General features: G+C 37.8%; 1 pseudogene; it reads right to left on the bottom strand.

Annotated features, from left to right (window-relative positions):
* Positions 1-12,083: 12,083 nt before the first annotated feature.
* LOC114472702 (uncharacterized) lies at positions 12,084-12,201 on the bottom strand (annotated as a pseudogene).
* Positions 12,202-17,206: the final 5,005 nt, after the last annotated feature.

The raw sequence follows: 17,206 nt of genomic DNA on the forward strand, positions 1-17,206 counted from the left end.
TTGACTCTCCTCCAAGTGCTGTGTGCCGTTCATAGATGCTCAAGGATCTTGAGCTCATTGCAGCTTCCATTCTGGTGCCCAAATTCAGAAGATGCTGGACCACAGATGAGGGCATCCTAAAACTTGGTATGTATTTTTATTTATTTAATTTTTTTGCATTGTTGCACTGTTATGTTTACTTAATATCAGTGATGTGCCGTGACCACTAGGGTTGGGTAGGCACGTTGCAAATCGAGACCACCAATGACAATTTCATATGTTTCTGCTGACAAGTGTCAATTCAGTTCATATCAACTTTATTTGTATAAAGCAATTTCCAACAAAGTCATCTCAATGCGCTTATCAAAATATAAAATTCATAATAAGAAAGAAAAAACCCAACCAGATTCACATGAACAAGCATTTAGCCATCTAACAAAATCAACATCATAAACACCATAAAAGAAACATAAACAAGTAATTAATTCAGCCTCCATATTCTCCCAACAAGATATATCTCATGACAAGGCAGCGCATTCGTTGTTTGTGTTGGAAACGCAGTAACATGGAGAAAAAGACAACAACACTAACAACTCAGAACAGCTTCAGTGAGGAGCATCCACAAAGCCAATCCTTCCTTTTGTACCATTCACTGTGAAAAGTATGAAACATTTTCTGACCTTACCTTTGCTGAAGGTCTGTTTACTCAGGTGTTGGTCTCTATCTTTTAAAAGCTGTTGTTTTTCCTCAAAAAAAGTTTCTCTATTGTCTCTAGCGCTGTCATCCTGCCTGTAGTGTTATCCCACCCACTAGCTAGAGAACGTAGCAGCAGCGGTCACATGGAATCAATTCACTAATGTACTGTGAACTTACGTATAGCATTTAGCATAGCACATTTACATCCAAAGGCAGCACTCTACGCTGCCTTTGGACGTAAATGGTTGTCATCTTGGGGACCTGACTGCGCATGCTCAAACTCGTAAAACCACGCATTGGGAATGGAGGTAGAGGAGCAACGTGCCTTTGGGAGGGGGCGTGGCCTCCCTCTGTCTTACAGCGGATGGAGACTGTGCAGCTGTTCCAGGAAATAGCGCTGTTTAGTAATTTGGGCTATGAAACGCACAAAATGCGGACACATTCAAACTTATTGGTACTGTAGGCTATTGGAAATGTAAAAATAAATAATTTATAATTATACTATAATTAAAACAAATAATCAAAATATTAATTCACCCTTGGGTGAATAGGTAGGCACTGCCTACCTTGCCTACCCTGACTGCACGTCACTGTTCTATATATATATATATATATATACAATGCAAAAATGGATTGTACTGTATGTGTATTGTGTTTTTGGTAAATTTTGGTGACTCCACGACTTCTTCAGAGGAAGAAGACTTCTTTTCACCTATCAAGCAAGGCAACGTGCAAGAAAACACCAAACAGCTGGAGTCATACCTGGCCTGTCTCGATGACACCATGGAAGTCTTGAAGTCATTTCCCGCAGTCCTGAATCTTTCACTACAGCTTTCACTACCTGCTTCTGCTGCCTGTTAGAGGCTCTTCAGCACAGCAGGACTCATTTTTTTGAGCCAAAAGGGCACGCATCTATTCACAAAACCGTGAAAAAAATGCTTCTTGTTGAAGCTAAATCCAAAATGTTGGTAGTTTGCTTCCCCTTATATTTGCCTGGTTCCATTTTTTCATTGTATAGTTATTTGGTTATTGTATAAGCTCCAAGTTGTTTGGGGTGTTTTTGCACTTTGTTTTTCTTGCACTTTTATAGTTTTGAGTTTATTTAAGTTATAAGAATGATGAAAATGCCACATTATGCAGGCACATAATGACTTAAAGAGTCTTAAGGGCATCACTACATTGTCGGATGTGCATTTAACTTCATACAAAGTGACATATTTATCAGTACTCTGTGAGTTGTCTGAGTAAAAAAAAAAAAGTATTTGAAGGTCAAAATATTTATGATTTATTTTTGAGGGGAAAAATGTTGGTTTACTTTTTACTTACGTAGTAATACTTTTTTTTACTTTTACTTAAGTAAGGCAGAGGTTGCAGTACTTTTACTTTTACTAGAGTAGTTTTGTGCACAAGTATTAGTACTTTTACTTAAGTACTGAACACTAGTACTTTTGACTTCTCTGGTATGTGGGGCATAAATTGCAGAGGTGGAAAGAGTACTGAAAATTTGTACTCAAGTACAAGTACTGTTACATTGCCTAAATTGTACTCAATTACAAGTAAAAGTACTGGTATTAAAAAAGTACTTAAGTAAAAGTACAAAGTACTCTTCTCAAAAACTACTCAAGTACAAATTACTTTTTAACTGTTGGAAGTTTTATTGCTTCGTCAATAGCAGGCATTTGAATCAATTCACCTGTATAAAATATACGTACAAAGCACATTTCTCAGATGAACAATGTATAGAAAAATGGCAAATTGTTTTGTAAAGAAATGTAAATATAAAACAGAAATTTTGTTTGTTAATAGAATGACAAAAATGTTTTTAAACCTGCATAGAACAGTTTAAACTTTGCCCAATACACTGTGAACAACAAGCAGGTAAGTGTCATACTGGCCAAGATATACTAGCCTGTCTGTCACATTTCACTTTCTGAACCTTTTGTTCAGTTTCAGCAAGAGCTGGTTTTCTAAGTTTGCCGAGCCTATCCGGCTTCGTTTGGCTGTGAAGAGTAGACCAGCACAGCTAAAAAGTCGTTCACATGCAGCAGAGGCAGGCAGGGCTGTGTTCAGCTTGAGAGAGAGCTTTTTAATGGCTGTGAAGGAGTGCAGCAGCTCCATGGTGTCTGTGGGGCAAGCAAGATAACCATCAAGCTCAACTGGACTTTGCAGCCTTTTGCAGATTGGTCTGGAGAAGAAATCATCTTCATCAGATGACTCTTTTTGCTGATTTGCACTCTCATGCTCCGTCGTTTCAAGATGTTGTTTGATGTATGTCAAGGCTGCAGGTACATAGCACAATTTTGTTATTTTAATTTCAGTGAATTATCCTTAACTCACAGACTTAAACCAGCTAAATCTCAAAAAGGATTCTTTGGTAGTAAGGACAGACCCTCAATAACTGACAACCTTTTAGGTGAGCGATGACTGAGATGTTATAAAGTAAACTCACTTACACATGTGTTCAAACATAACAATTCACAAAAATTGCAATCATATGAATCTTTTAAAAAATATGGCCTCACCAGCCTCTATTACATCTGCTCTGTCAGTCCAGGAAGTCTTGAACTTGGGTAAGAGAACTGCAGCTGCAGCCAACTCTGGATCCTCCATCATCGGTCCAAAACGCTTTTGAATCCCATTTTGCAGGGCTCTGATGAGTGGCACACATGTCTTGCTTGATGTCTCTAACCTGCTAAGTTTGGAGAGTAGTTGTTGGATTACAGGTAGCAGCCATCCCATGAAGGAAGTAAACTCAGACTGGAGGATGTTTGAAGCCTTCACCAGTGGCTTCATGGTGGTACAGTACTCCCTTAGGAATGCAACTTCTGCAGGACTCAACCTGTAAGATACAACAAAAAAACCCATCATGACTATAAAAATGGCAGAAACAGCACCACATTTGACACAGTTTTGTTTGGCAACCCTATTTGCTGAATAAGGACAGGTGGACTTGAGCTGCTGTTTAAAGTGAGTTTAAAGTTATTTTTTAATCATTGTTTGTTTAAATTATTTACACTCTGAATTAATGTTTCACATTATTAACATGCTGCTAAAAAAAATCTAAACTCAGAATAATGTTTTGTGTTCTTATAAATTATGAAGAGACTTCATTTTTTCAACTGTCCATTAAAGAAAATGCATATAATTTGCAACCAAATTGGTAGGTGTCCAATTTTACTCACATTTTCACTTTGAACTCCTCACAAATGCTTCTGATGGAATCTTCCCCCTTCTCGTCAAGAATGCGTATTATCCTTTCAATGGCAAGGTAGGTTGAATTCCACCGTGTTGCATTAGGACGAATGATCTGTAGCTCACACTTGTCCTCTACCATTTCATTTGCCAAATGAGACCGGCCGGTTTTGTTCCAAATGGCCTGGCATTTTGCAAAGGTTGCACGGGAGAGCCTCTTGTAGGTGTCATTCATGCTCTCTGCCAGGGCAGCATCGGTTGTTGCCACAAGGTTAAGCAGGTGACATGCACATCGCTGATGAGGAGGGAGTTGATATTCCAAACCAGAGTCTTCATCAAGGATTGCACTTGCATCATGGTAGTCAATATGGTCAATCAGGTCAAGAGCATCTGGGTCAGCTTCTTCTTCATCTTCTTCTACATTATTTTGTGCCCCAAACATGTGGAAGGCCTTGATGAAGTTGGACCCACTATCAGTTGTGGTTCTTACAACTTTGCCTCTAATCTTGAATTGGCAATGGACATCATCAAGAGCACCAGCAAGCATGTCAAACGTGTGTGACCCTCTCAATCTTTTGCATGCTAGTGCTGCAGATCTTCTTTCCAGGGACTCCTCCTCTATCCAATGGCATGTAACACCAAGGAAACTTTTCTGATGAACTGACCAACAATCAGTAGTGGTAGCCACAAATTTGACTTTATCCAGTGTTGCAACCAATGTCTTCTTCATGTGATCAGCAGCTTCACAGATTCTGGCACGGACAGTAGGTCTGGAGATGACTTTGGCTTGAGGCTGTAATGTGGTAACCAATTCTTTGAAAGCAGGCAGTTCTACCACTGCAAATGGCTGTAGACCCTCACATATGAAATTGATGACAAGCTTGTCAACAGTTGCTTGTGGAACACGTTTGTTTGCAGCTCTCAACATCAGGTCTGGTAACTTGGCTTGTTTATTGTCTGAGAGCTTGTTTGGTGTGGCTGTTGTCTTTCGCTGATGAGATGTTGCAGCCACAGTGATGTACTGCTCAGTCTTTGATGGATGTTTCCTCTGTTGAGACAAATATGATCACACATCAGGTTCAAACACTACTTCATCACATCACTGATTAAAACCATAAGAAAACACATTTTATTTCAAATCATTCAACCAGAGTAATAATTTGAGCTAATCTTTGATCATTTAACATTGTATAAAAGTGATAAAATTTGGTTAAACTTTGCTGATATATTGCTGTATTTATTCATAAGTGTGAATCAATTTTGAAAGATCATTACAAAAAAAAAATCTATTTCTGTATATATTATAAATTCTGCAATATGTATATTGTCTGTAAAAAGAGCAAAACCCAATGTATCAGTATTTAAATATTCTAACTCCCTTTTATCAGCATCAGCATAAAAAAAATCCAGTATCAGTCATGTCTTAAAAAAACAAAGAATGCAAAATATGTATAAATCAATGCTAAACGTTAGCCTAACGCTAGCTTAAATCTACCCTCCTTACCGACAAGCTAATGGCTATTTTCAGTGGTCAATTTTCAATTGATGCCATTTGTGTTTCATAACATAGCGTCCCCCTGGCTGCTAGCACAAAATATATGCCTGTTGAATTGCCAGTGAGTATCAAATAACTACAGATGTAATTCATTATTTATGTAAGAAAACCTTTCTAAAAATGATAATTAAATCATGCTTTTGCGTTACGTTAGCTAGCTCTGTCATCAGGCTAACCAACAGCAGCCTTATCTTAGCCAAACTAATAAACTTAACACACATGAAAAACAAGTACAGTTGTAAAACATCTTACCGCAATGTGTTTTTTTAGATTAGATGCTGAAGTTTTATAAGCCGATATGATCGTAGTGGTCAAACAAAGTCTGCACTGCATCTGGACGCTGTCTCCCTTTTTCCCTTTGTACAAGAAAAATTCCTCCAAGTACGGCCACGGGCACTCGGACTCGTCTTCCGACTTTTCACCATCATTTTCACTGTTTGCAGTGTTGTCTTCTGCCTCCATTCGGCTTCTCTGCTCGGCTTCTCTGTTCCGCTTCTCTGCTCCTCTTCTTTGCTCCTCTTCTCTGTTCCGCTTCTGTTCTCTGCTCCTCTTCTTCGCTTCTTTGCTGCGCTGTCTATGTTACCTTCAGGGACTGCTACGGCAACGGACTTTCCTATGTTACGTTAACTGGCGCCAATTAATAGCGATTAGACGGCCTTCTTGGCTACAAAGATGTGGATGAAAGTATGGTCGTTGGGAGGTGCAAATTGAGGGCGTACTCAGTAGCGATTTATGATTTTAAAAGTAGCGAAGTAGATTACATGGTGTAAATTGTACTCCAGTATGAGTAAAATTACAAACTTGAAAAAGTTACTCTAAAAGTACAAGTACCCAAAAAATCTACTTAATTACAGTAACGTGAGTATTTGTAATCCGTTACTTCCACCTCTGATAAATTGTAACTGAGTCTAAACTTAATAGTGTTTCACTTTCCCAGTGTTCTGCTCTTATTCCAGGTTCAGAAGAGAGTAGCAGGAAAATAACTTAAAGTGTCTGTGACATAAAATATTGGTGCCTAAACCAAACGTGTTTTTGTGCCCATGTGATTCTTATGAATGTAAAGATATGAGACAAGAAAAGTGGTTACTTTCGATTAGGGATGGGTGATATGAACTAAAAAAATTATCCCGATAATTTCTGGTATTTATTGCGATAACAATAAACATCACAATAAATTTTAAAAAAAACTATAAATAAATAAAACAATTCCCAACTTAAAGTGTAAACAGGTTCCTTACAAACCCAAATAAATCTGAATATATCAACACTAGACACATTAAAAAAACTACAATAGCTGCTGACTCAGAGTTCATGAGCTGATATTTTATGGAAAATATTAGTGCGTGTGGATCACTCTATTAGTGTTATTGTATGTAATTCATTTATTTCCTCACTTAAAATGAAATTATTTTCTCAAAAAAAAGCACATGAAAAGCAAAAATAACTCCAATAGTGTTTTTACTGCTGAGTTACATAAAAGTGAACAAACTGTCTATTGTTTTTTGTGTCTATGTTAGATTCTGAGGCATCCCTAATTTGATAAAACTATCTTACAGTTACTGTTGTGGTATTAGATGGCATCCATCTAATACCATACATGTCATATTTTAAAGTTTAACTTTGGTCCCAAAGGAGTCATTTCAGATCCACTGACATTTTAGTCATTGTTATTTTTAATCCTTGGGGAGACTCGGCTTGCCAACAGATTGCCAGTGCTCTGTGGATTTATCGTTTGTTTAATTGCTGAAATTTGGGGAGCCTGAGGTTGTTGGAAATAGGTTTGCTTTGGTATTTGTAAGCTACAGTGAAGTCATTGCTCAGGGATTAGAATAATGATTTTGATCAAAGATTTGGAATTTTGCAGGCTATTAGTTAGTTTCTACTTAGTGATTAGTTGTGTAAGTGTAAATATTGACAAGGTTTTGGGTTTTTTTTCTTTCTTAAAATTCGTCTTAATTTATTTAAAGCTGCAGTATGTAAGTTTTTTTTTTTTTTTTTTTGCTTTATTTGGTCAAAAATTTGCAATTATCTTTGAACATATTGTAATCCAAAGTGTTCGGAGTGGACAGTGGACCCCTGGACTTTCTCTTTGCTACAAATTTAGACTTTAGAAATACAGGATACACATATTCAATATGTCCCTGCTCAAACACTCCTGAAACAGCTTTGCAGAAAGTCTGCTAACGAGCCTCTCAGCTGTGTTTGAGCTGGGACACATTCCAGCAGATTCGTAGCTGACTATGTTCTCATCTGGTTGACAGAAAATTTTGCAAGCTTTGTCATTAAACCCTGTGTCTGCATCCGACCAGCAACCCCTCAACCTTGACTTCGTGTCTGTTTCTTTACCCATAACTGCCATATCAAGCCACCCAGATCAGGGTACTCTAACAACCTTTTGATGCCTGCTAATGGAAAGCATTAAACTCAAGTGTTGAGTCCTAAATAACTATCTAGAATCCAAGACAGCACATAAAAGATAAATTTCAATTGCCTTGAATGATGCATGATTATTAACATTATAGCTTGTTTATCAGTTGTGTAAAGCCACAGCTCTCAATCATTTTGTTCCTTAGTAAACAGTGCAATCAATATCCATCCTGTGCTCTGTGCGTGTTCTTAACCTGTGAACCATTATCCCGTCTCTCTGCCTACATCTCATTTCACCCTGTTTGTTTCTTCCATTCTTTGTGCTCAATACTCTGAAGACTTCAGTCCTGATTCAGAGGATGATAACAGGAGGATTCTTCCTCATAGCTGTCAATTTGTACAAAGGAAACCAAATAAAGCTATAAAAATACGTTGTATATTTAGTTGATTTTCTTTTTCCTTTTGGAATTGAAATTGTTCATGTCTGAAATAAACACAACATACCATAACACTGAAGCTGCTTGTAATAAGCACATGTTAACACCCACAGCTGGTGTTCCACGTTCTCCACGTCCAGTGGAAAGGTGACTAACGTTGATATCTCAAGAATCCTTCATTCGAATCACATGCAGATTTGTTCGTTAGCCGACAAACTAGGTATTACGTTTGTTTTATGCTTTTCTGTCAGAAAACTACAGAAGAAGCTTACTAAGTTAGCAGTTAGCTAACGCTAGTTCAGTTATGTTTATGCATAATTTACTTCACAAAACCTGCTTTGAATTAAAATATGAGCTAGATGTAAAGACAAGGTAGTTCACATTGTCTGGATAAGTCACTCCCAGGAAATAAGAGACATCCTCATTTCATTTGTCAACGTTGTAGTGGTGATTTCCACCGATCAGCCCCAGTTTCTCCTTGTACCGACTTCTCTCAGCTTCTGGTAGAGTGTCAACATAGTCCGTGGCCTCTGACCTATTGAGGAAAAACAGAAACAACCTTCAACATTCGTTTAGCAGATGGGCTACTTTCAATAAGTTAAAAAATAACACTATTATTCAAGTAATACCACGAAGGTGCAGCCGTATAGGGCCATCATCTTCCAAAAGGGCGCTAGGTCAATGTGCCTTGACGTCAGTCACAAGGGTCGTAGGGTTGGCCCAGTGTCCTTCCTACTTTTGTTCAGTTTGGTCAGGGTCTCCAGCCTTTTGTTTTATTGAGTTATTTTCTATTATGCTGCTACTTTTAAAAACATAAATCAATACTTTGCTGAACCTTAATTTCTGTTTGGTGTCTTTTATGGTGCGGCCCCTCCAGCCTTTTGGCATAACTTTCTCATAGGAGCCGTAACATTAACATATATATTTTATAAATTGTGACATAATCTACAGTTTCTAAGCAAAGGCATCTGTGGGAGTTTTTCATCAGGAAAGGTTCATGCACCCCCCAAATGGCTAAAGTACTAACGGAGAGCATCCTGACCATGATAGTCACTGATATGAGACCAATTACCATGGTTGAGGATGACGGCTTCAGACCTTCCATCCGGACTACACTGCATGCAGAACTCATTTCACAAAAATAATGGAAGAAAAGTATTAAAGCACAGTTAGTGTAATAAAACATGCGCTCAAATTAAATAGCAATAAAATCACCCTCACAGCTGATGCTTGGACAAGCCACAGAAGCATATCTTGGCATCACTTTATAAGTGACTGGGAGCTCATTAGCTTCTGCCTCACAACAATGCCACTGAATCCAACTCTGCTGGATGGAGTAAAGAAGCAGTGGCGAGGTTTGAGATCAATACAAACAAAATTGTGGCTGTTGTACATAATAATGGTGCTAATATTGTCTTGGCTGCAAACATCTTACAAGAAAAGCATGGGTGGATGCCAATTTGCTGTGCATGCCACACTTTGCAATTGTTTATGTGGCAACCCACACAAGTGGGAAAGACTAGGTTGTTGATGTGTCTGCTGTGTGTCTGTGCACCTCCTCGCAAAGCTGGATCAGCCAATCAAAGCACACTCAGTGAGTAACAGAAAGTCATTCCAGCAAAAAAAAAAAAAAAATACATTTAAAAATTTAAAAAATAAATAAATAAATAAAAAAAAAAATATATATATATAACATCTCAAGTTTTGCTTCACAATTAAGAAATGTAAACACATTTACCAATCTAACTGTTTTTATTATAACTTCTGTAACATAAGTTTTGAAAGCTGTATTATGGACCCGCCAAAATAAATTCAAAATGCAGTAGTAGTAGTTTATGACTAGTACAGTGCCCGTCGGAAGTATGTATTCATATAGAGGGCGCTTAAGTAGAGTTGTCAATTATGGGCATAATAATAACAACATACTCTGTACCATTATAAAGGGGTGTATTTGCAGGTGCAAAGTAAAATAGCGTGTGCAATTTCTCTGATTTAATTCTATGGGACATGCGCATTATGAATGTGTTGTTTTTTTTTTACTCATTTTTATATATTTTTTCGTATGGTGTATTTTTCTGTAATGTATGTTTTTTTGGAGTGACCAAACTACTACAAAATTTTTTTTTTTTTTTTTAGGTCAACATGTATGGAATCAGAACAGTGTCATAATAAATGAACTCTTTCAGGGTTTTTCACAAATGCACATGCTTTGTTTCACAGTTGTATTTCAGATTCACAAATGCACAAGATCTGTTTCGCAAATATATATTTTATGCAAACTTGTAATATAAATTTTGAAATGCACACGCTCTACTTCACAAATATTTTTTGAGGCACACTTGTAATATAAATCCACAGATGATGCAAATTTCTGAAGGTGCATTTACAAACTGCTTCTGTGCTGTGAAACATCTGTGTATTTGTGAGAGAAATGTGTGAAGTGAACTTTGAGACTGCCCTGACGTCGCGGGTCAACGAACGTCACCATTGGCTGATAAAAGTGATTGACAGATTCATCAGCCAATCGGGTGTGTTTGCTTTCAGCCAATCATGTGGCTTCTTACATTTTCTCCACACTTTTAAACAAATTGCAGAGCTACTGATATGTGTGTGCATACGCAGTGTTCAAACAAGAGTGTGGAGAAAATGTAAGAATCCATGATGTAAATTTGCATGCATCCTCTTTGGCAAAGTTCTGAAGAAAATTGCAATATTTCCCATGATTTTTTTGTTTATGTTCAGAGAACAGCTGTCCGTCCAGTTCCCCTGAGGTCACACATAATTCGGTCATATCTCAAACAGTGCGAGTCCAATACGCTCCAAAGCAGTGGCCTGGTACATCGCCAGGATACAAACAAAGCAGTTAAAAAAACAGAGCAGTTTAGCTCAAGTTTAATGCCGCAGCAGAGCATTTCCTAGATGTGGTGTCATGTGAACTCGGTGTCACCATGGATACGCGCAGCTTTGAGAAATTGCTTTCCTGTCTGTACCTCTCTTAGGACATTCCTGATAATAGTGATGATGAGAGTGATTATGAATATTCATTTAACTACGTGTATACAGAAATTCTCATAGTGAGAAAATATATATTAAATGCATTGGATATAATTAAAGAATAGTTTATACTTATTGGGAGCAATTTGTTATTCATCTTTGTTTATAAATTCTACTTTGAAAATGTTGTGTCCAAGAAACTAGGTCCCTGTGCTTGTTACAATAGGTCAATTGTTTAAAACATGACTTTTTTTAAAATGAGATTTCTACACAACTAAAGCCCCTATCCACCTCCTTTTTCACATTTTGAAACATTTTAGTATTGTCTGTATTATTGTAAAATGTGAGGTCTGAGGCCTTATTACTCTCTGAGATAATTGGAATCAAAAGTGCTTGTAGAGGCTAAAATGTCCATTTTTTTTCACAAACTTCTCAACTTTAGGAGTACACTCATTAACTGCAGGAAGTCTGCGTGTGGAACTTTTTGTGGAAGAAGTTTAAGTATTATACTTAAATAAAAAGAGTTTTAAAAAAGTATTTCCTATTGCTTAGAACAAAAGTCAATTTCTCTGCACTTTCTGAGAGCTAGCCGATGGCCTAGTAAGGGTTAGTGTATGATAATAATAAATCAATTTTATACAGTGCTTTTTTGGACACTCAAAGTCGCTTAACAGAATGAAAGCATTATTCTTTCACTCCACACTTAGTGGTAATAAGCTAATATTGTAGCCACAACTGTCCTGGGGCAGACTGACAGAAGCAAGGCTGCCACAGTAATAGGTCCCTCCGACCACCACCAACACACTACATTCATACTAGGCAATGTGGGTGAAGTGTCTTGCCCAAGGACACAATGGCAGATACCACTGTGGCACCTAGAATTCTCAGTGGTGTCCCATTCACCTACTAACCAGGCCCAGACCTGCTTAGCTTCCGAGATCTAACGAGATCGGGCAATAACAGGCTGGTATGGCCACGGAGTAATACACATTACTAAAAACACTCCAGTAGGTTGCCGTGACGATCACAACATCTGGAGCCTAATTCCTCTAGCCTTGATCAAAACAGCAGTGGGGCAGGTATGAATTGTGTAGGGCTGTTGGGACTCAGAGCCGTAACCGTCCAATCATCTAGTGAAGTAAATAATTACCCCTGTCATACAGGTGAAGTCCAACCTGTTACAGTTATCAGTCGTGCTCTAAAACACCCTAAGAGCAACAAAACACTGGGTGCAGCAGAGGGTTTTTGAAGTCCACTCAGACCACATGTGATGCAGCACCTGTGCAGACTCTTCAGGAAGTTGCTTTGGAGGAGATCACTGCACGCTGGTCTGAAAATGACATTGTGATAGTCCATGCAAACAGATCACCACAGCTGCATTAGACCCATGCTTTAGGAAACTGAAATTTCTGTCTCCTGAGCAGAGGTTCATTGTTAAAAAAAATTCCAAACTCTAGCCTCACAGTCCATGCTAGAGGCTGGGAGACAGAACATGTGTGAGACTTTTCCAGGTATGGAATCACTGCTTGGCTGTGACTCATCCACAAACAGTGACATAGTCACGTGAAGAGGATGATCACAACCAAGCCATCACAAATGAGGTAAGATGTTCATTTTAGTTTAATTTATTATTGCTTGTTATTTACACATAATTATGGTAACATTACAGAATTCTTATTTTCATCTGTTACATGTTGTAGGTCCTGATGTACTTTGGAGAACAGCCTCTTTCAAAGGCTGACAGTGGATTTGCTTGATGGAATGTGAATGAGGATAAATATTGAACACTAGTCATCCTATGCATTCCAGCTATGTCTACACCATCTGAGCATCTTTTCTCTGCTGTTGGAAATATTGCCTCAAAGAAGAGAGACAGTCTCACGCCCAAGCATGAAAAAAAACCCTTGTCCACTCCTTTAAATTTATATACACTTCTTGTGTACATATACAGTCTGTTTCATAAAAGTGCAATAAAAATGTACTCCATTATTTTATTTTTATTTTTATTTTTTACTTCCACCGTATCTACTTCAGACCTAGCCATATTTATAAAATGTATTATAGTATAATGTATTAACCCTTTTTATGTTGGTATGGACTTTTTATCACGAGAACCTCTCATTCTAAATATGCAGTATTTTCAAAAAGTGAAATTTTTTGGATGAAAATATTACAGCCTTAACCATGTCATTAAGTTTATTGCAGAATTTAATTTGATGCATTGTTATTTTTGGCACAAGGACAGTTTTAAGAAAATTACACTTGTACATTTTGCAAAATGAGAAATCCAGGCCTTCACTGAAATTTTCCTACAACTTTATGCAATGATGTTGGTAGGGGGTCTTTACATCTAAAACATATTTCTCTTTATTTCAAAGATTTATTAGGTATTAATTGAGGAAGCATTTTGATATGTCATGATTACAGTGTATAAAAAATATGTGGCTACAATGGGAGTCGATGGGGCAAATTTGGTCTCGAGGTTACTAACTGTCAGTATGATGCATCTCTCCTTTTCTATACACAAGACTTTGGAATTATAAAATAAAAATGAAAAAACAATAGTGGCAACATTTCATACAACGAGCCTTAAAATAACCAAATTGAGAGGCAAACAAATAAAAACACTCAAAATGTCACTTTTGGTCACAAAGATGCTCCGAGGGTTAAGTTTCCTTTATCCAAGTTATTAATCTTAGTTTGACTGTTTGCCCTCAAATAATGCCAACCTTTGAGTAAGTGACTCTTGTTTATGCTTTAAGTAAAAATAACTATTTAGTTGGTTTAAAGTTCTTACCACCTGAACCTGTATATTTAGTTACTTTTTTTTTTTACAAAGTGTTTCCGCTATGAATAGTTGTTCAAGACCACATGCACTTTGTATTATCTAATTTATTTATTTTTTATTGTGATCACAATTTCTCATGTTGAAAATATACTATAATAAATGCATTATTTTGGCCTGTCATTGTTTTATTTCTTTTCTGTAAAACACGGGTGTCAAACTGTGTGGGCCACAGATTATTGGTTGGGGAAAAAAAAAAAAACATTTTAAAAGTCATTGTTTGTTTGTAATATCAGTCCCTGCCGGAGTTATTTTTAAAATTAAAAATGACTGCATTAATGTGATGTAAACAAAGGAAAACTTCAAGCCCATAAAACATATTCTAGAATTTCAGATATCTACAACTGGATTATTTGGTATTTTACACAATAATTCATGTTTTTCTATCCTTTTTACTGTCTCCTGGGGGGCCAAATTTGATGCTCTAAAGGGCCGGATTTGGCCCCCGGGCCTTGAGTTTGACACGTGCTGTAAAACATGTTGTCAGAGTACACTATCACAGGTGTGAGGATTTAAGCGGGTGGTTTGAAATAGCAATTCAAAAATAACCAAAATAACAAAAAAAATTATCGTGATTAGTCCGTAAACCGAAAAAATGTTTGATAGATTAGTCGACTACAAAAATAACTGTTAGTTGCAGCTCTAATTATAAGCACCTTATTGTGTTGCCAATGTTTCCGTACTGTACTGTGTACTGTGTGTTTCTGCCACAGTTGAATTCTCTCACATACGCGATGCTCACATTGCTTTAGAGACTGAGACCTTGTGGCAGCAGATGGGTCGCACTAAGCTGTAGTTATTACATGCGAACAAAGAAAAGACTGCAAACACAACATCATCACATGCAGGCCCTCCATCTGTTCCCTTCTCTCCTCATATGGAATGTTTCAGCTCTTTGTGGGGGCTGAGAAACGCAGAAGGCGCACTGTATCTCATCTTGTTCACTTGTCTCCATAGCCGAGTCCAAAGGAAAGTGTTAAATTCTACCCTTGGGTCTGGAAATTTTTCACTTTTCAGTGTTTAAACTGACTTACACTCAGTCACATTCCCCTAAAGGATGACAGATGAGAGCAAGAAAAGGTTTTAGAAGTCTCCTCAGATGAAGTTGGCTCTGTACACTTTTAGTCGATTTTTTAAGAAGTTGGGCACAGTTCAATAAATGCTGAGAAGACCTGTTGTGATTTATTGTGCAGGTCCAAAGTGTGGCGGATATCTACGTTTATGAAGTGTGTGAAAACCCCTTGGGAATGGCAGAAGGTTGTGTAACAGCAGCTCAGTTCAGAGACCTGTGCTGCAGAGTACTGGAGATGAAACAGAAATACTTTTTTTCGATGGTAATAAATGATGACAATGATCCCTTTTTATGTCCAACTCACAGCAGCATCATAGATCTACAGGAATGCTGTGCCTCGTACAAATGTATTCATATATGCAGCCTGAAATCTAAAACGTACTACATGGAACATTCTGGTGGAACGTCTTCCTTAGGATCAGTAGTATGTGGTAATAAATACAAAACCTCTGTATTGTGACAAACTACATTATGTGCTTGATTTTGATGTAACCATCCATCTGCTTGCTTCTCTTTCCAGTTTTGAGAAGGTCTGCTGGTACCTATCTCCAGCTCTCATTGGGCGTTAGGCGGGGTACACCCCTGACAGGATGCCAGTCCATCGCAGAGCAACACTCCCATTCACTCCAATGGGCAATTTAGAGACTGTCCATCAATTCAATTCAATTCAATTCAATTCAATTCAATTCAATTCAGTTCAATTCAATTCAATTCAATTCAATTCAACTTTATTTGTATAGCACAAATTACAACAAAGTCTTCTCAATGCGCTTATCAAAATATCAAATTCATAATAAGAAAGAAAAAACCCAACAAGATTCATATGCACAAGTATTTAGCGACAGTGGGAAGAAACAACTCCCTTTTAACAGGGAGAAATCTCCAGCAGAACCAGGTTCAGAGGTGGCAGCCATCTGCTGTGACTGGTTGGGGTTAGTGGACAGAAGGAGCAACAGAACAGGATAGAGAGATAGAACATCAGAGTGTCCCAGACTAGTTGAGCCGTGATCAGGAACTGCCATCATCAGCTTCATGACACCTGAAACAGAGAAGAGAGAGAAGGGGGAGGAGAAGGCACTGACTGCAGAAAAACATGATACAGTATTATCAAGTCAGCCTGCCTTGGCCTTGGGCCTCACTCCCAGTGGCCTAGTCAATACTTATTATAAAGGTGACGAAGCTCTTCCCATTTATTGGTAAGTTAACAGCAACTCCAAGGTCTGTAAATGTGACCTTTCACAGACAAGTCCATGTTCGCTCTAGTGGTTATGTTATGTTATGATTCAGTCCTGTTTATGCAAACTGTAAATCATAACCAGCTACATCAGAATTTGAGTCATGTTTATTAATTTATTTTGGATCCCCATTAGCTGTACCCTGGAGCACAGCTCATCTTCCTGGGGTCCAGGCTAAAAAACAAACATATTTACAGGTATATCATCAATACGATGTGATGATGTGCCATGGTGCTTGCTCTGTATTCTACTGTATGTTTTAGGAAATTGGTGTTTGCTTTTGTTAGTGAAAACTGTCCTTTTCTTGCACGTCTAGTGTCATATCTATATGATTCTAAATTTAGTTTTAGTTTCCTGTACTGATTAAAGCTGCAGTATGTAAGTCTTTTTTGGCATCATTTGGTCAAAAATTCAAAATTATCTTGTAGCATATTGTAATCCAAAGTGATCTGAGTGAACAGTGAATCTCTTCTTCTTCTCTTGGCAATATAAATGTGTTAAGAATCTGTTAGTGGTGCTGTCTCCGGCAGAGCGCCAACACTTCGCTGGAGTGGCTTCACTTTTTGCTCGCTTTGGGTGAACCGTGCGCGTGCGTGTGAGTGTGTGTTTAATTCAGAATTTAATTTGCATTAGGAATTGCATGTTTACATGGTCAGTTTAAAGAGGATTTAACTTTTATTCACTCACACTTTTCTATAGCAAGACACTTTCTAGGGGCACTACATCATTTCTGTAAATAGAATAGAGCAGGGGGTTTAGGCAGCTACCCTGGGAAAGGCCACATTCCAAGGAAACACTGTCTGAAAAACTTCCTTTAGAAAACTCTTTGTGATC

This window comes from Gouania willdenowi, chromosome 11 (assembly GCF_900634775.1).
Source record: "Gouania willdenowi chromosome 11, fGouWil2.1, whole genome shotgun sequence".
In the NCBI taxonomy this organism is placed as follows: Eukaryota; Metazoa; Chordata; class Actinopteri; order Blenniiformes; family Gobiesocidae; genus Gouania; species Gouania willdenowi.